Raw genomic sequence first — 15,495 nt, forward strand, 5'->3', positions numbered from 1 at the left:
TGAAGTGTGCTGGGTTTCACTTGCTGTCACTACTCAGGACTGCCATCAGAAGGAGAGCGCTGGCAGTGCTCACGCTGCTTTCCATATCACTAACTGGGAGCGCAATAAATAGCGTTCAGCTCGTTGTACGGCTCCTGAAATGAATGCGTGCAGAGGCTTCGGTTAGCTGCTTCTCTCCCGTGCAGAAGGGGTGTCACTGCTGGATACCTCTGTCTTTCTCTCCTGTCTTCATTGCTAGGTCTGCTGGGGCCGGGTCAAGTGGCGCTGCCCAACTTCTCACCAGGTAATCGCGTTCCTTTCCTACTGCATCAGCAAGCCTGTGTTTCAAACGTGTATGCAGAGTTCCTCTGCAAGACACTGGGGTTTGTTGTTCAGCCACAGGGATTAATAATCTTGCTAATTGAGACCTTGTTTGAAAGTAGGTTAAGGCATGACACTTGCTTGCCTCGTGTATCCCTGTTTTGGGTTGCCGAAACGCCTGTCCTTGCCAGGAAACGCAGAGGGCTATTTCCTGGTTTTGTGCATGCGGACAGTGTTTTTTGGCTGTCAGTAGCTGAACTGAACATGATAGTAATTCTGCAGAGTAGTGAGGCTTGATGCTATCTCAAACAAGACATGACTGTGATTTGATTTTTATTTCAGGAACCACGCTTTTCTCCTTACCCTCCTACTTCCCTGTAAATACTGCTATTTTTCTCCACTGTTTTGACCCTGAATTTCTTGGGGAGCTTTTTGTTTGTTTGTTTTGGTGCTAGGGTCTGGACAGAGACTTTAAGAGACAGGAGAGTGCTTTAGTGAACATTTGGGGCTTTGGAAAAATTCTCTAAGGCAGCATCTTTACGTGTTCCTAGTGTGTAGTGTTAGGGGGTCTACAGTCACGCAGTCAGTAAGTGTCACTGTAGCTTGATAGCTTTGGGAGAAGTGCTGGAGGTGCATATAAGACTTTAGGCCTGGCCTCAAGACTTAGGGTCTTGATTTTGGTACGTTTCCTTCAATGGAGACAGCAAGCTGTCCTGTACACTCCTATCTGCCTGGTTTGGGACTGGGTGAGAGCAGAGTGCAGCACCTCTGCAGAGCCCCAGCTCACGCTCAGGTGCTGCTCTGTGCCAGGGTCCTGGGGCAGGGAACTGCAGCTTGGGGCCAGATCAGTCCCACGAGCTTCAGCTTCCTGGGGGAAGAGGGTGGAGGTCTGTTTTGGTGCTCAGCAGGATGTGGCTAATCCTGGGCTGTATTTCTTCAGTTGTGACACCTTCTCCCTTGTGCTCCTGAACACCACGACATTAGGGAGTCAATAGTGCCATGCTCTGCTCTCTCCTGCTGGAGGTTCTTAGTGTTGTTCTACAAATGGGAAGGTCCTCAGTCCTTCCACCTCAGGCTGAGGGCAAGCACTAATACTTCACGTTTTCTGTCTGTAAGATTATGGAATCACACTGGAAGTACGGGAAGATGACACGACTCGCTCAGGATCAGAGGCAGGACTAGGTTCCAGGCCACTCGTTCTTGTCTGCTCTTGGTATCCAGCTGTGCTTTCTGTGTCCTCTCTGGGCCGGTTTATCTGCCTCCTTGCTCTGCCTGCCGTGCCCATGGGAAGCCTGTTTCTTGCCAGGGCTTTGAGGCCGATGGCACTAAGGCAGGGCTGATGCCAGGCCCTCCACTATGGAGCTGTGAGGCAACCCTCAGGGAAAGTCCTGCGCTTACTGAGTGGACGGGCCTGCAGTGCAGCTAGGGTTTCACATGTGGCCTGACTCATTCCACAGGCCTCACTTTTCAGAGGAAGGAATGGGATTTTTTAGGCTAGCTATGACAGAGCTTGGTGATATTTCTGTGATCTGTTGTGGTATGGATTAGGGCAATCGATGTGCCTCTCAGGGTAGTATCTGGCTCAAGTTATCTGGACAGAGAAGACAGGCACTGCAGCAAGCACAGGTTCTTTACGAACACCCTCTTGCAATGTGCTGACACTGTGATGGATACTTCGGATCTGGGAAATGGGGAACAGAGACTGTTCACGTCTGCATCATTGCTTGAAGCTCGGTTATCAACAACCCTCTTCTCATGTGGCTATGCATGCCTTTAATATGAAAAAAGCTTCTGATATTGTCTCATAGTACATAGGTCTTAAGTCCATAAGCTTTTATTCCAGCTGGAAGCACCTGCCTCGCTTGCTGGCTGTCCCAGAAGAACAGGCACCGGGTGGACTCTTCCTGTGTTGCTCAGGTTTTTCCCTTCATCCTCATTGCCAGCATATCTAGCAGGCAGGGAACTACGCACCATTTTGTGGGTGCGGAACTGAAACACATGAAGGCACTTTCATTAGGGTTGCACAGAGAAATCTGTAATGAAGTCGGAAATGTAACTTTAGACAGAAATACAGAAGTTCCCGTTCATGCCTTGAGCTGGTCTCTAGCACTGATGTGAAGCATGGAAGCCTGTATGGTTCCTGTATTTGTTGTCCTTTGTAAGCTTAAATACTTTCTGTCTTCTGAGCTGGATATTTTAGCAGTCAAGATATGCTGGAGGTGGTGGAATGGCTTGCTGGTCAAATCAGTTTGGAAATTCATACTGATAACACTACACAGGAACTGATTTTTCTTTTCCTTCCACTGAACTGTCCTGCCCGTGCTTCTCAGATAGGTGAGTGGTTAAGTTAGTCAGGCTGTCCTCAGTGGAAATATTTTTGAGTAAAAATTTTTTCATATTCAGAAGTGTTGAGCTCAGGTTGGAAAAGATGTAAATGACAACCAAAATTATCAGGAGAAACAATCACATGCACAGAAACTGGAAGATTTTACTTGTTCAGCCTCACAAGATGGAGGAGATCTGGTTCATCTGTGAAAATACATCTGGTCGAGTGGGCTTAAAAATGGAGGAGAGAGAAATATTGCTGCTGAAGGACTGTTGATGCAAGAACAAATGACACTAAATTGGCCATTAAAATGGAAAATAGGGGGCTTTAAAGCATAAGACCAAAGAAGGCTTAGACCAGCCACCCAAAACAGTTAGGGAAATCACCTAGAGAGGTTATTTGTGTTTTAGATGTGATTTATGCGACTATGACAGTTACCTGCTGTTGCCACAAGCTTGATTTAGTAGCTCAGAAGTTCCTCATTTCCACAGAAAAATCTGCCAGATAAGGTTCTCTTGCCAGCGCATTATTGCTACTGCCCTTTCCCCAGGGAGATGCTGCAGCACTTGGCTGTCCTGCCTGCCTGGTAGAAAAGTCCATGGGGAAACATGACAAGCTGTGGTATTTCTTGATCTGCTGTGAGATCTGAAAAGACATGAGCATTTGATTTCTCGGAAGGTGAAAGTAATTTCTCATAATGCGAGTACAGATCGTTACTGCTACAGTTATTGGAATGAAAGGTTTCTCTCTGCCCTGCCTTCTTAGTCCCCTTCTTCAGATGTCTTTGCTAACAGTCTGTTATCCTCCTCTGCTTGATGTGGCGCTCAGGCCAAATTCCTCCCTCCCTCCTGCACCAGAGGGACCAAAGAGTGGCCACGCTGCTGTCAGTGAAGTTACCCTGGCTTCGCTTTGTCACATGTGACAGCAGAACAATAGCCCTGTGCCACTAAGTGGGAGCCGTGCTTTGTGGATGTTTTTTCCTATTATTTTAGAGACAGCAGCAGTGTTAAGCTACAGTGAAGGGTCTCATAATCACACTCCCATTATGCTTTGAAAAAGGCTTTAAGCTTTGTATTTTGTATGTGGGCACTGCAGCTAGACGCTCATTCGCTGGCAGCATTTGCTGTGAATCATGCGCACAGCTTGAGGCATCGCACTAAAACCCCAAGCATCCCCGTGTCATATGGCATTTCTCCCAAGGACATAGCCAACAGTTTATCATCCCCAAGGAATCAAGAGGAAGGGGATCTGCCATTTAATTTTCCTGTCGAAGTCAGCAAGCCAGCTCCCTAGGCTCCCTCTGTAGTCTGTAGAAAGGGAAAAGACCCTCAGGAACATTGCTCAGTACTCTGTGTTAATCTACAACTGCATTGCCATCAGGAGGAGCTTTTCTCTCCTGAGAACGTGGGTATGGTAGAAAAATGGATTCCTACAACTTAGTACATAAGTCGGGTGCAAAGCATTAGGCCATCAGAATCCCCGGTCCTCTGCCAGGTGCTGGGGAATGCTTCTGGGCCATGAGGTGCTTCGTTTCAGGAGAGGGCTCCACAGCTTATGGGTCTGAATACTGCCAACATCGTGTTTTCACATATCTGCATCATTTTCAAAGCTGCATACACAGCTGACATGAAGGAAACCTAAGGCGCACAGACACTTGGATGGCTTCCTTTTAGGTTTTTTTTAGATTTTTTTTTTTGATTTATACATCATCCCTCATGGATGGTGTATAGGATGGATTTCAGCCTTGCTGGCTGCACTCTAGTAGTGAGCACAGTGACCCTAGAAACATGCTTGGTTTTTGGTCAATGGGAGTCAATATTGATTTGTTTACACACACACACATATATATATGTCAAGCTATCGTTGAAAAGTTTGAAGTAGAACTGCAGTGTGTGCTTTTCCTTTGTATGTTCCTCTACATTGAGTCACGTAAAGCATACAAAAGCTAAAAGGACTGATATTAGTATAGTCTTGCTTGCATTTTTCTCCTTCTGCACCAGGCTCCAAGAAGTGTGTACCTGGTGGGTGATAGAAGGGAGACCTATGCAAAGACACTGATATTTCCCAGCAGCCTCTATATGCTTGTGTCCAGTCTGTGGAAGGCTTTCCAGGTATAGGAAAAGCACTGCAGAGTTCATCAGTCTAGTATGGTTTAGAAAATGATCATCATGCAAGAACTGACTTTCTTTGCACCTGGGGAACAAATAATTCTGTACACAGTGGTTGCTCCCACTTGAATATTGTTACGTAAAACTTTGATTTAATGCAGGCTTCAGTTAGAGCAAACTCTGGAGAGAGGCTGTGTCACTAAGAGCAATGGCTTTAGTGTCTGTCATGACCACATATGTTTTGTTAGAACATAGCACAAAGGATGGAAGTTTTCTTGCTGCCTCTGCCAGTGATGTTTCCAGATTCTGCAGTGTGAAGTGACCAAGCAGACAGTGCAGAAAAATAAATAACCAAAACACTTAAGTGTCCTATCAGCACAGCGCAGTTAGATCATCCAGATGCAACTCCATGTGTTATCTTTGACAATACCTGCCATGCCCCATCATTCATCCTGCCCCTTATGCTTTGGCAATATCTGAATAAATGGGGGCAAAAATGCACATATGATATTTCTCAAGGATGTGTTTGTTTCCTGCATAACTTTTCCACACATTAGCATTACAACCTGAATTCAAAGAGGCACTGAGCCTGCTTTCAAATGACTATGATCCGGAGGTAGAAGCCCTGTCAGAGCAGCCTAATCCCCTCTCAGAGCACTGGCGAGGACGGCACTTCCATGCTTGTCTGTTCTCACGGCAGTGTCTGCTCCCTTTCTGCAGACAGCAGGGGAAGACGGGCTCAGGAGGCATCAAACCACCCATGCAGCACCCTGGGCTACTCCAGCAGCAGGTGTGTGCAGCACCAGCCAGGGCCACCTCTGAGCTGCCCTTGGGAGGAGGTGCTGAGGGTCCTCAGCTCCTCAGGCAGTCTGGGGTCCCTGTACCGCTGTGACTCCCTCCCAGGTGCCAGCACCAGCACAAGGCCGTTTGAGGCTTAGGTCTGACTAGCACAAGCTGGCAAAGCAGAAAACAGTAGGACCAGAGCACAGAATGTTTGTTGTACCTTTGTAACATGAACATCTGATCAAACTACAAAGCTCCAGTAGCGGTTTCTAAAAGCACAGCTCCTCTCTGAAAGAGACTGCAGAAGTGTTTCATGTTTGTCTCAGAGACTTGATGGTAACTGTGCATGGCTTGCAAGTACAAAGAAATGTTTTTTTCCTAACTGTCTACCCTCCAGATGCAGCCTGAACTCAGAACTGAGCTACGGTCTTTCCATCACCCTCTGATCAGAGGTTTTGATAGAAAAGCTGAGTGCAGCAGCCTCTATAAGCTGGGTCCCAGCAGCATACCTGAAAGGACTTCCAGGGGTTCACTAGCTCGTGTGTGAACTGGAACTGAAGGCAGCTCCTGCCCTCCACCATTAATTTTGAAATAGCCACACTCTTCTACATGGGGTTGCTGTGCCCGTACTTGCCATGCTGCCTTTACTGCCTCAGGCGGAGCCTGCTGGAGGGACTTGGGCACCCAGTAGTACTCAAGGCCAATGGGACAAAGCCCCATGCATCGTTACAGAGCTATTTAAGGATGTTGTTAAAGTGAGGAAGGAGAAATGAACCAGGTGGAAGAAACAGCTGCAAAAATGGTTCTCAGGTGGGAGTAGAAGAGCTTCTACAGGCAAGTCAGATCAGACTTGCAACCTCTAGATGAGAGGAGAAGACACGTGCTTCACACAGAAGGTAGAAATGCATTGTTCATGTTTATATCCCTGCTTTCCTAAGCAGGCAATGATGTTGCTTTCCCAACCGCACTGTTCTCAGATACTTGTTTTGTGGTAAGAATTACAGACAAAAGAGAATTCAGCCAGCACTGCCAAGCCCTGTCTAGCCAGGCTCAGTTCCCTCAGTGCCTCACACCTTCTTGAGCCCTCCCTCCTGTACAAGAAGGAAGGGAAGCCCAAGGTCTGGTGGAGGTCGTACATGCATTTTTCCAAGCAGATCAGCAAAATGGGAGCTGTACACAGATCGCTGGCTAGGGTTTACTTCAAATGCAAGGAAGACAAGTGACCCCACATCCTGTAATGTGCCAGCTGAGCTTTTGGTCAAGATCTCTTCCCTCCTGTTCCTGCTCTGGGATGTGAGGCTGTAAAGCCTTACAGTCAGACTGCCACCTTCTCTGGCAGCAACACCAGAGGAACTTGCAACCTCAAGCAGAAGCAAGGAAAGCCATTGGTTTCCTATGTACCCTCAACAGCTCATGATCTTGGTTATTTCTTAAAGCAAACAAGTCAGATCAGGGCTTGTTCCAACCACAGCAGGCACTAAATAGAGCATGGGGACTGGTGATCCTGCTGATACGGAACTTGTGTTAGACAAACCAGTGCTCAGGACCAAGCAAAATCCATGTCTGGGTGACTTCTTCCACCCTATAGGAAATAGTGAGTCTTGTGCAGGACCAGAGGCTGTGTGCTGAAATAGGGTCAGGCCATCACTCCTGTGGTCCAGACGGTGCCTGTTCAATTGGTGATGGGGAACAAACTCTAGAGGGACGGCTCCAGGGCCAAATTCACCTATACGTACTCTCAGGTATTCTGGTATAAGGCTCTCTTTGCTGTGGATTTGGGTCTCAGGATTAGCTTTTGTATCTTATGATATAGGAGCTCTAACTGAAGCTTTACCCTTGACTGTGGCGTTTATAACTCACTACCACCATTTTGTCTCCCACCTCCTTCTTCCTCAGACAAGGAAAGCCTCTAAAGAGAGGATTTCAGGGAGCTGAAGACATCATCTTTGTCAGCTTGGATAAAGCTGGCTAATGAGAGAAAGGTGGATGCAGATATCAACATGCTTATGCACCTGGAGCAATCAGCTCCTTCAGCCAAGAACCTCAGAAAGCTGAGGAATGGGCTGTGTAAGAGAATGGTCCATTAATGTTTATAAAACATAATTATGCTTCTGGATGTCTGCTGGGTCCCAGACTCTCCCAGCTGATAAAAACAATAGCAAGCTGTCACACCTGATTCTTTCTCATCATTCCAGCCTTGCAGGTGGAAGTGAATCTGTAACAAGATTGGGAAAGAAAGAGGAGAAAAATTTTCTTTTCCATTCCATGGGAAAATAACGTGTTGAATTATCATCTGGAAACTGTGGGAAGAGTCAACATGAGCAACGAGAGGCCAGTGAACCCTGGTTCATCTCCACTGACTGAAGGCCTGAAGAGAAAGAGAGGAAGACCAAAGAAGCAGACACAGGTAAGTGTGCATCATCCAAAGAGTCTGCCTGAGGATGCTGTGATATTAGCCTGATGGGATTTGCAGGCAGTAAAGAGCAAGGGAAAGGAAGGCATGCATGCTGTGGTAAATACTAAAGCTATTCAGGAAAGCAGCAGCATGTGCACCCTGGGGCATATCAGCCCCCGCCTTCAAAGGTGCCTTGAGTGTGGCATGCTGCACTTGTTCAGGCTGGGAAGTGGCATGAGAGGAGCTACCCAGATATCTGTGGCAGTCTGAAGAATTTCAGGTGCCACAGCCCTCTGCTTCTGCACCAGTAGCTGGATAGATGGAAGATGCCCAAGGCCTTTTCTCTCCCCATTCCAGGCACTATGATCAGAGCTCTGGGAACTCACTCATTTTTCCCAGGCCAAAATGTAAACATGATAAAGGGGTAGTGCTGCCCATCTTCTAGTTTGTTTCAGCATCTGGAAAAGCAGAGACAACCTAATAAGTTGTTCCAGGGATCATCCTGCTAAATTTTCTCCTTTTTTTTTTTTTTTTCAGGAGGAGGCTGGGGGACAATTCCTGGTGAAGAAACCACGAGGAAGGCCAAAAGGAAGCAAGAAAGTGAGCACTGTAATTGGACAAATGGTAAGAGTAAATGGCTTATATGCTTTTATGAGGGGGAAGAGAGAAGCTGGCTGTCCTTTCTACAAGCATTACTAGAGGGACAAGCAGGGAGGGTTCTCTTAGACTAAGGATAGGCAATGAAATTTGCCCCTCATTCAGTTCAGTTTTAGTTGCCACTGTTGTTTAGTTGCCACAGTTATCGTGGTCTTAGTCCTAATTCACTTTCTGGCCTTCCTGTGCTGTCGTTGCCTGTTCAGCAGCTTCCTTCTGGAGTTTCTCCTCTGCCATTGCAACATAATCACAACCAACACAGTCTGGCAGGCGTTTCCTCCTCAACTGTCTTCCATCCCCAGCTTTAGTCACCTTCTGCTATTCGGCTCACAAAAACTTTATGCAGAGGTCACTTTGGGCAGGTTCAGTGTATTTAGTCACAGTGCGCAGCAGATATGAGAATTGAAAATACTTTTTTTGTATCACTTTCAATATAGGTAGGACCTCCTGCTGGAAAAAGGCCAAGAGGGAGGCCCCGCAAGTGGGTGAGTACAGTGTTCAGTCCTTTTACTCTTCTCCAGCCACAGAGCCCAGGCTGGGAGGGAGGCTTCTTTTGCATTTGTTCTTCTCAGGCTCTGTCGGCAATGACATTCAGCCTAGCTGACCCAGGAATCCAACACATTAGGAAAGCTCTGACTGCCCTTCCAGTACCTCATTCCCAAGATTCAGTTCCTGAAACCTCCTGGGAGCGCAGGAGAGCTGCTATACTTAATTTAAGACATACTAGTCTTCTACAGTCCTTCCCATACTGGGAGGTCAGACCAGAGATCCTATCCATTCTCAAGCAGAGAAGTTGTCTTCCCAAGAATCCCAACAAACTGGAGTGAGTGCTTAGCATGTCAGTTTGCCTCAAAAGAAGTAACTTAGAGTTTAAAAAAAAAATAAATTAGTGAATGACAAAACTTTGAATCCTGCCAGCAGGAGGCTCTTACATGCAGCAAACAAAGGATTAGTAAGAATCAGTAGTTAGAACATGAAGATAGAATATTTCAGACTTGAAAAAAAAGAAGTTTTAAATCAATAAGGACATTCACTCCTGCAAGTAATTAATGGCATGTTATATATCATTAGGGGTGATTAAAAACAAGCAAACAACCAAAACAAACAAACTAACAAAAACACAAAACAGACAAACCACAAACTGTTATTTAGTGTGTATTTGTTGACACACAGAATTCTAGACCAAACCTAAGCTGTGCACTTGCTGCAGGAATACAAAAGTTTGTTCTACAGCTGCAGTGCTGCAGGAACACTTGGGATGGAGCTGGATCAGCAGAAACAGAGGGATAGTGCAGTCTGTGAGGGCTACAGAGGAGGCTTGGAAGGAAATCTTCACTAGGGAGGGAGTACCAGCATGTGAGAGAGATGAAAAGACTTTTCTGACATGGTAATGACCTTGACAGACAAACATTTCTTGGATTTCTTGGAAACTGCAAACCCTCTGCAGAACTGAATCTCCCCAAACCATTTTGGGGTGGTGGGAGAAATATCTCAGGGCTGAAAAGGAGAAAAAAAAGTGTTGTTGTTTTTTGCAGCATTTGTCTTTGTTTTTTAGGGAGAGGGGGAAATGAAATGAGGGAAAAATATGAACCATCAGCAAATTAAGAGAAGATTCTTCTATATAAATTGATTAGATACAAACAAGAAAGAAAAATGTCTGTATGTGGCTCAGAGAGCTATACAGCTCAGATAGATATGTACTAGAATAATATCTCTCCATGGACAATGGAGCGATACCAGAAAGTGATGACAAAGAGGGACAGCCAGTCCCAGGACTTGGTTCTCTTTCAAGGGCAGAGTGGGTCAGAAGGATCTCAGATTCTGTGAGGAAGATGTTATTTTCCTGCCTGAAGACTGTAAGACTCATAGATTGCCCACTGGACCAGCTGAGGAGCACAGTGCTGTTGAAGTAGGGCATCCAGGACAAAAGGGACTGGGAGAAGGGAGGCGTCTTACCTGCTGCTAGAGAACAGAGCTGAACGTTGCTGAGCTGAAATGGAAATGCAAGGGTGAGCTGGAGACACACCATCAAGCCTGAACTAGAGCTAGGGACAGGGAGGGAGCTGTACAGCCATGTGACAGTGCCAGTAGAGTCTGAAATCATGCCTCTTATTCCCCAGGTAACACAGATTGAAAATCTCTTTATAAAAATAAAGTAAGAGGTAGTAAAGGTGTTCCTGGAAGTCTTGTGATTGCAGGGTTCTCCCCAGTCTGAGGATTTGTCCTGGATCAGAGGGTTTCTTACTCCGTCATGGAAGGACTGGGCACTGGCAGTGTACTCTTATCAGAGTTCAAGCAATCTCCAGCACATCTGAAGTTATTAATTGCTTTACAACAGAATTTCATACTCCTCTGGCAAACAGATGGAGATCTCAGGGAGTGCAAAAGCTGACCGTTAGTAGGTGCTCCAAAGTTGCAACTCACCTAGAAGGAAATAGCTAGCAAACAAATGAATATTAGTGCTAAAAAGAGGGACTGAGGAGAACAGAGCAACTTCAGGCAGTGTACTCACCGTGTAAAAGCAAGGTCAGGGACTGGCATCCAGGTGGTTGCGTGCAGGCTAGCAGACAAAGAGTGGTGTTAGTTGTCCCTGGGGACCAATGAAAGTCAGGGTTTGGCAAGTAGCTTGGAAACAGTCTGGATATTGCTGAGCTTGAGACTAGTATGAGGGATATTCATCTGCAGGTATGGTTTGACTTGGCCAGGTGCTTGAGGGGAGGCAGAAACTCAGAGAGGAGGAAGGAGGCCTCAGCTGATCCAGGATTGAGCCTTAGTGGAAAGTGCCTGGTCACCAGGAGAAGGCAGAGTGAATCTATGCATGTGACTACACAGGGCTCTGAATTTCCAAGGGGATGCAAGATAGAGTAATTTAAATAAATTATTTCTTAAACTGGTGGAGCCTACAGCTAGCGCCTTTTCTTGGACAACGGTACAAACTGATGTGTCCTGTATGTGTAGCTGTGAACTCCAGTGGGTGAATGCAAATGCAGAGGCAAAAGGACTCCAACTGTCATGGAGTTTCTGGTATTGATTTATGCATTCTTCATACAATCTGAAACAGGCAAGTTTAACCTTCAGGAGTGCTACAGTGCCTTTCAGCTGCCAGCCTGGTAAGGGAAAGCAGGCAAGGAAGTTCTGGGGGAGGAATAAATTCAGTCACAGCTTCTGCTGTTACCGTGATGCAGTCTGAACCGTGGCAGGGAAGCCTTGGCTGTGAAGTGCTGTTATTGTAGGGTTTACAGTGGAGGAGAAAGCAGGAGCAGCCAGGCAGCGTTATGCACATGCTGCCCAACATCCTTCAGGGCACAAAGACCCGCGTGTGCGTTGTCAGAAGCTAATACCTGAAATAAAGCTAGCTGGAGTAGGTTTCCTCTCCAAGCTTCCCTTCTTTTGTTGAAAGAAGATTCATTTAAAAAAAAATCTTTTTTTTTTTCCATGGAAATTTTTATTTTTCAATAATAATAGTCTAAGTGAAACATTTCCTTATAAGTTCAGTTGGCAGTTTATTCTTCCTTGAGACCTTTTTGATGCATAGAAGCAAGCCAACAGATTGGAGCATCCTGATGGTTCTCAGGATATACTAATAGTCGTGTCGGATGTCCAGTATTCCTCGGTGTTGTGTGCGCCTATGCTCCTTTCCATTTTTAGAACCACAGAATAATTCAGGTCGGAAGGGACCACCAGAGGTCCTTTAGTGCAAACCACTGCTCAAAGCAGGTCTAATTAGATCAGAGTGCTCAGTGATTTGTCCAGCCTGTAAACATCTATAGCATTCTAGAAATCATTTACAGTTATCTGTGATCTCTGACAGGGTACAAATCAGGTCAGGAAAGACTCTTCCGGCCATTCTCTGCTGGTACAGATGGCAGTAGCTGCCATTCTAAGGTTAGGATAGGGGCTTTGTGGTTAAATTAATTGAGTTAAGTTGTGTGCCAGAGCTGTAACTTAGGTGTTTATTGTTATAAACAAAAGAGATATGTAGCAATTTGTAAGAAAAATCTTTCTGCTTTGTTACTGCCAGTTTACTGAAGCTAAAACTTTTTGCACGCTGACTTTTTTGTTTTAGTGATTCAAAATATTTCGTCCTCACTTTGGTTAATGAAGCATTGTGATGCTTCAGTTCAAAATTCATTTAACAGCTGAAGAGTTTCTGGGGGGCAAAGACAAAACAGAAGAAACAGAGCAGACACTGGGATTTGAATTTTCAATGGACAAAACGTTTTGCTTTTCAGGACAGGAAACTGTTCTCAAGGATGAAAAAAATTCTCTGTAGCTGCATAATGGAGAGGTTTTTCAAGGTGTGGGGCTTGTGTCTCATAAAAGACTGAAAACGGGGGTGCTTATTATGTACTCTGACAGCCATTCAGAGACTCTTGTGAATACACATAGGCACTATGTGCACTGGCACATGCTCTTGAATGCAGCAGGACACAGGAAGTGGTGGCAAGTCGGCACACTTTCAGCACTGCATGGTCTCATGTAAATAACATAGATGCCAAGCCAAAAGCTTTTAATCAACTTTGCACATTTGCAATTTTGTCTCCTGATACTGATTCCATGTGGGGGATTTTATTTGTTTCTGGTGTTTCTCTTCATAGCCCCAGCTAGCGATCCAAGAAGGAACGTCTGAGGAAGGAAGTCCTCAGGGAAGCAGTGACTTGAATTTGAACTCGGCGCCTGCCACACAAGGTTTGAAATTAGATAATTGTAATTACACAGGGCTAAAATGTGGAACCATGCTCCTAGCAAACCATGCATGTACCCCCAAGGCTGTAGCACTGGCTGCAATCTTTCTGGTAAACCCTACAAATAGAGGAGTGTTTGGAATGCTTCCAGAAACACAAGGAGGGGTAGCACATTGCTTCCATCTAATTTGGTGGTGGCTACTTGAGCAGAAGCAGAGGCAGAAAAGAGGGGATGGGAGAAGAGTCTATATATTTATCTTTGTCTTTTATCGGAGGTGATAGTTGCTGTTACAGTATGAGTGAAACTCATACAGTATGAGTGAAACTGCCTGGCTGTGTTATGATAGTGTATATTCACTTTCTGCGTATAGGTCTTTCTTAAAACTGTGAAGAGCCCCTAACGTTTGGAACATGCTAGTGCTGATTCCAGCCTGCCTCTGTGATAGCCTTGCTCTCTCCTCCCTGGTCGCACCCGACGGCAGCACTCCTTGTTAGCGGCTCGCACCCTAGCAGAGTGAATGACGACACTGGGAAGTTTCTATATAGGGCTGCAAAGCTATCTAAGCTTCTCTGAGATGAGATAACAAATAGCAGTTATCACTCACGAGAGCATGCAGATGCACCACCCACAGCTCCAGTCACACTGCAGATGTGGGAAAGTGCAAGTTCTATGCCACGTAGGGCTGTTCCTGAGGTAGATGCCAGCCAAACTTGTGTGCAGTCGAGCCCGACCTTCAGTGAGTGTTGTAGGAAGCAATTCATTACAAAGATTCCCTTGAGTGGGAGGTAGAAGGGGGCCAGCAGCCCCAGAGAGGCAGATGTTGCCTTGTTTTGCCATGTGGTCAGCACAGCTGCTCCCTCGTCCCGCTGCCGTTAGCGCTGTGGAGCGTGGTGTGCGAAGCGACCTAACTGATGCCGGGCAGCCGAACCCAACCTCGGGTTCTTAGAAAGTCCCTGGAAATGCCACATGATAAAACGCCGGAGCAGTTAACCTCAGCTGCTCGATTCAGTTTCCTCTCGGGCCCCTGCTCCCGTATCACTTCCTGCCACCAAGCTGCGCGATCATCTCAGCAGAGCCGCAGGCCCGCGGGTGACGAGCTCACCTCCAGCCCCCCGCTGCCTCCAGCAGTGCTCACGAGCATCGCCCAAACCACAGCCCACGTGGGTACTTTCTTCTTCCTTTCGCTCTGAGTGGGACCCGGGGCAGTGACATGAGGAATGTTTCCCTCGTGTCGCAATGAGGTAGACCCAGATGTGACAGGAACAGCGGATGCTGCGGCTGGCAGGAGACAGCTGTGCGGCACACGATAGTGTGGCATCAACCGCCCTGCTCCTGCACCAAGCAGTGCCAGGACAGAGAGGGCAGTTTTATCTGTGGGGAAGGTGTGTACTGCTGTAAAGGAGAAAAGCAGCTGAAAATCAGTAAGGATAGCAAGCACGGTATGAAACCTGGCAATCCTCTGGAAAACTTCATAGCAGTTGTTATTCACTCAGGTGCTTGAGACTGGGTGGTGATCTCATCTTAGAAACTGCTGGCTGAAAAGGGGAAACCTATTATTCTGAGTTCCTGGAAACAAGAGGTCCTGTGGCTTGTTTGGAAGTGAGATGCAGCTGTGGCAGCTTTCAGACAGGAAGTTTGTGGATGAACCCGTTCTATGGGTCTGGGTTTAATTTATATATTATGGCTTTTGTGCTACTCATGTAGGAGGCTACTGCTCTGAGATTTGGTAGCAGGAGTCTGCAGTCACATAATGATCTTCTGCTATGGGCACAGCCAGAGCTTTTGATTATTGTGAGTTTGGTTAGTTTGCTTTTTCCTTTCAGGTGAGGATTTTTGAGATGCTGTGCTAGTGGGAGGGCATAGGAGGATGCATGTGCTTGCTCATGCTGCAGGTTGTATCCTCTACAGCTCTGAGTGGGAAAGGCGTCTGCACTGGACTTCATGTCTGCAACATTAAGAAAACTGCTGAAACAGACAGTGACTGATTCCTTGCTTTTCTGTCAGTCCTCTTTGGGGGTAATAAAGAACCAGCAAGAACTGAAGGAGAAATGTGCCAGACTTGCAAGCCTGCCATGGTGCAGAGAAGAGAGGAGAGCTTCTTGAAAGCTACCTGTATATTTTTCCCATGGCCTTTGTAGCTGGGGATCCAGCTCTGATTTTCCCATGTATGTCTGCATTAGCAGAAGCCAGAAAAATTCACACAGACTATAGCTTCTGGGCCCTCAATAGCCTCATTCTGAGGC

General features: G+C 46.4%; 1 long non-coding RNA gene across 1 annotated transcript in view; it reads left to right on the forward strand.

The window, feature by feature from the left end:
- Positions 1–15,495, forward strand: part of LOC121075335 — a 26,605-nt gene continuing 11,110 nt past the window's right edge. The window contains exons 1-5 of the long non-coding RNA XR_005822909.1: positions 1–283; positions 7,713–7,924; positions 8,450–8,536; positions 9,004–9,051; positions 13,165–13,255. This is a non-coding gene — a long non-coding RNA (uncharacterized LOC121075335). The remainder of the gene's footprint in view (positions 284–7,712; positions 7,925–8,449; positions 8,537–9,003; positions 9,052–13,164; positions 13,256–15,495) is intronic.

The sequence above is a fragment of the Cygnus olor genome, chromosome 10, assembly GCF_009769625.2.
Source record: "Cygnus olor isolate bCygOlo1 chromosome 10, bCygOlo1.pri.v2, whole genome shotgun sequence".
NCBI lineage: Eukaryota > Metazoa > Chordata > Aves > Anseriformes > Anatidae > Cygnus > Cygnus olor.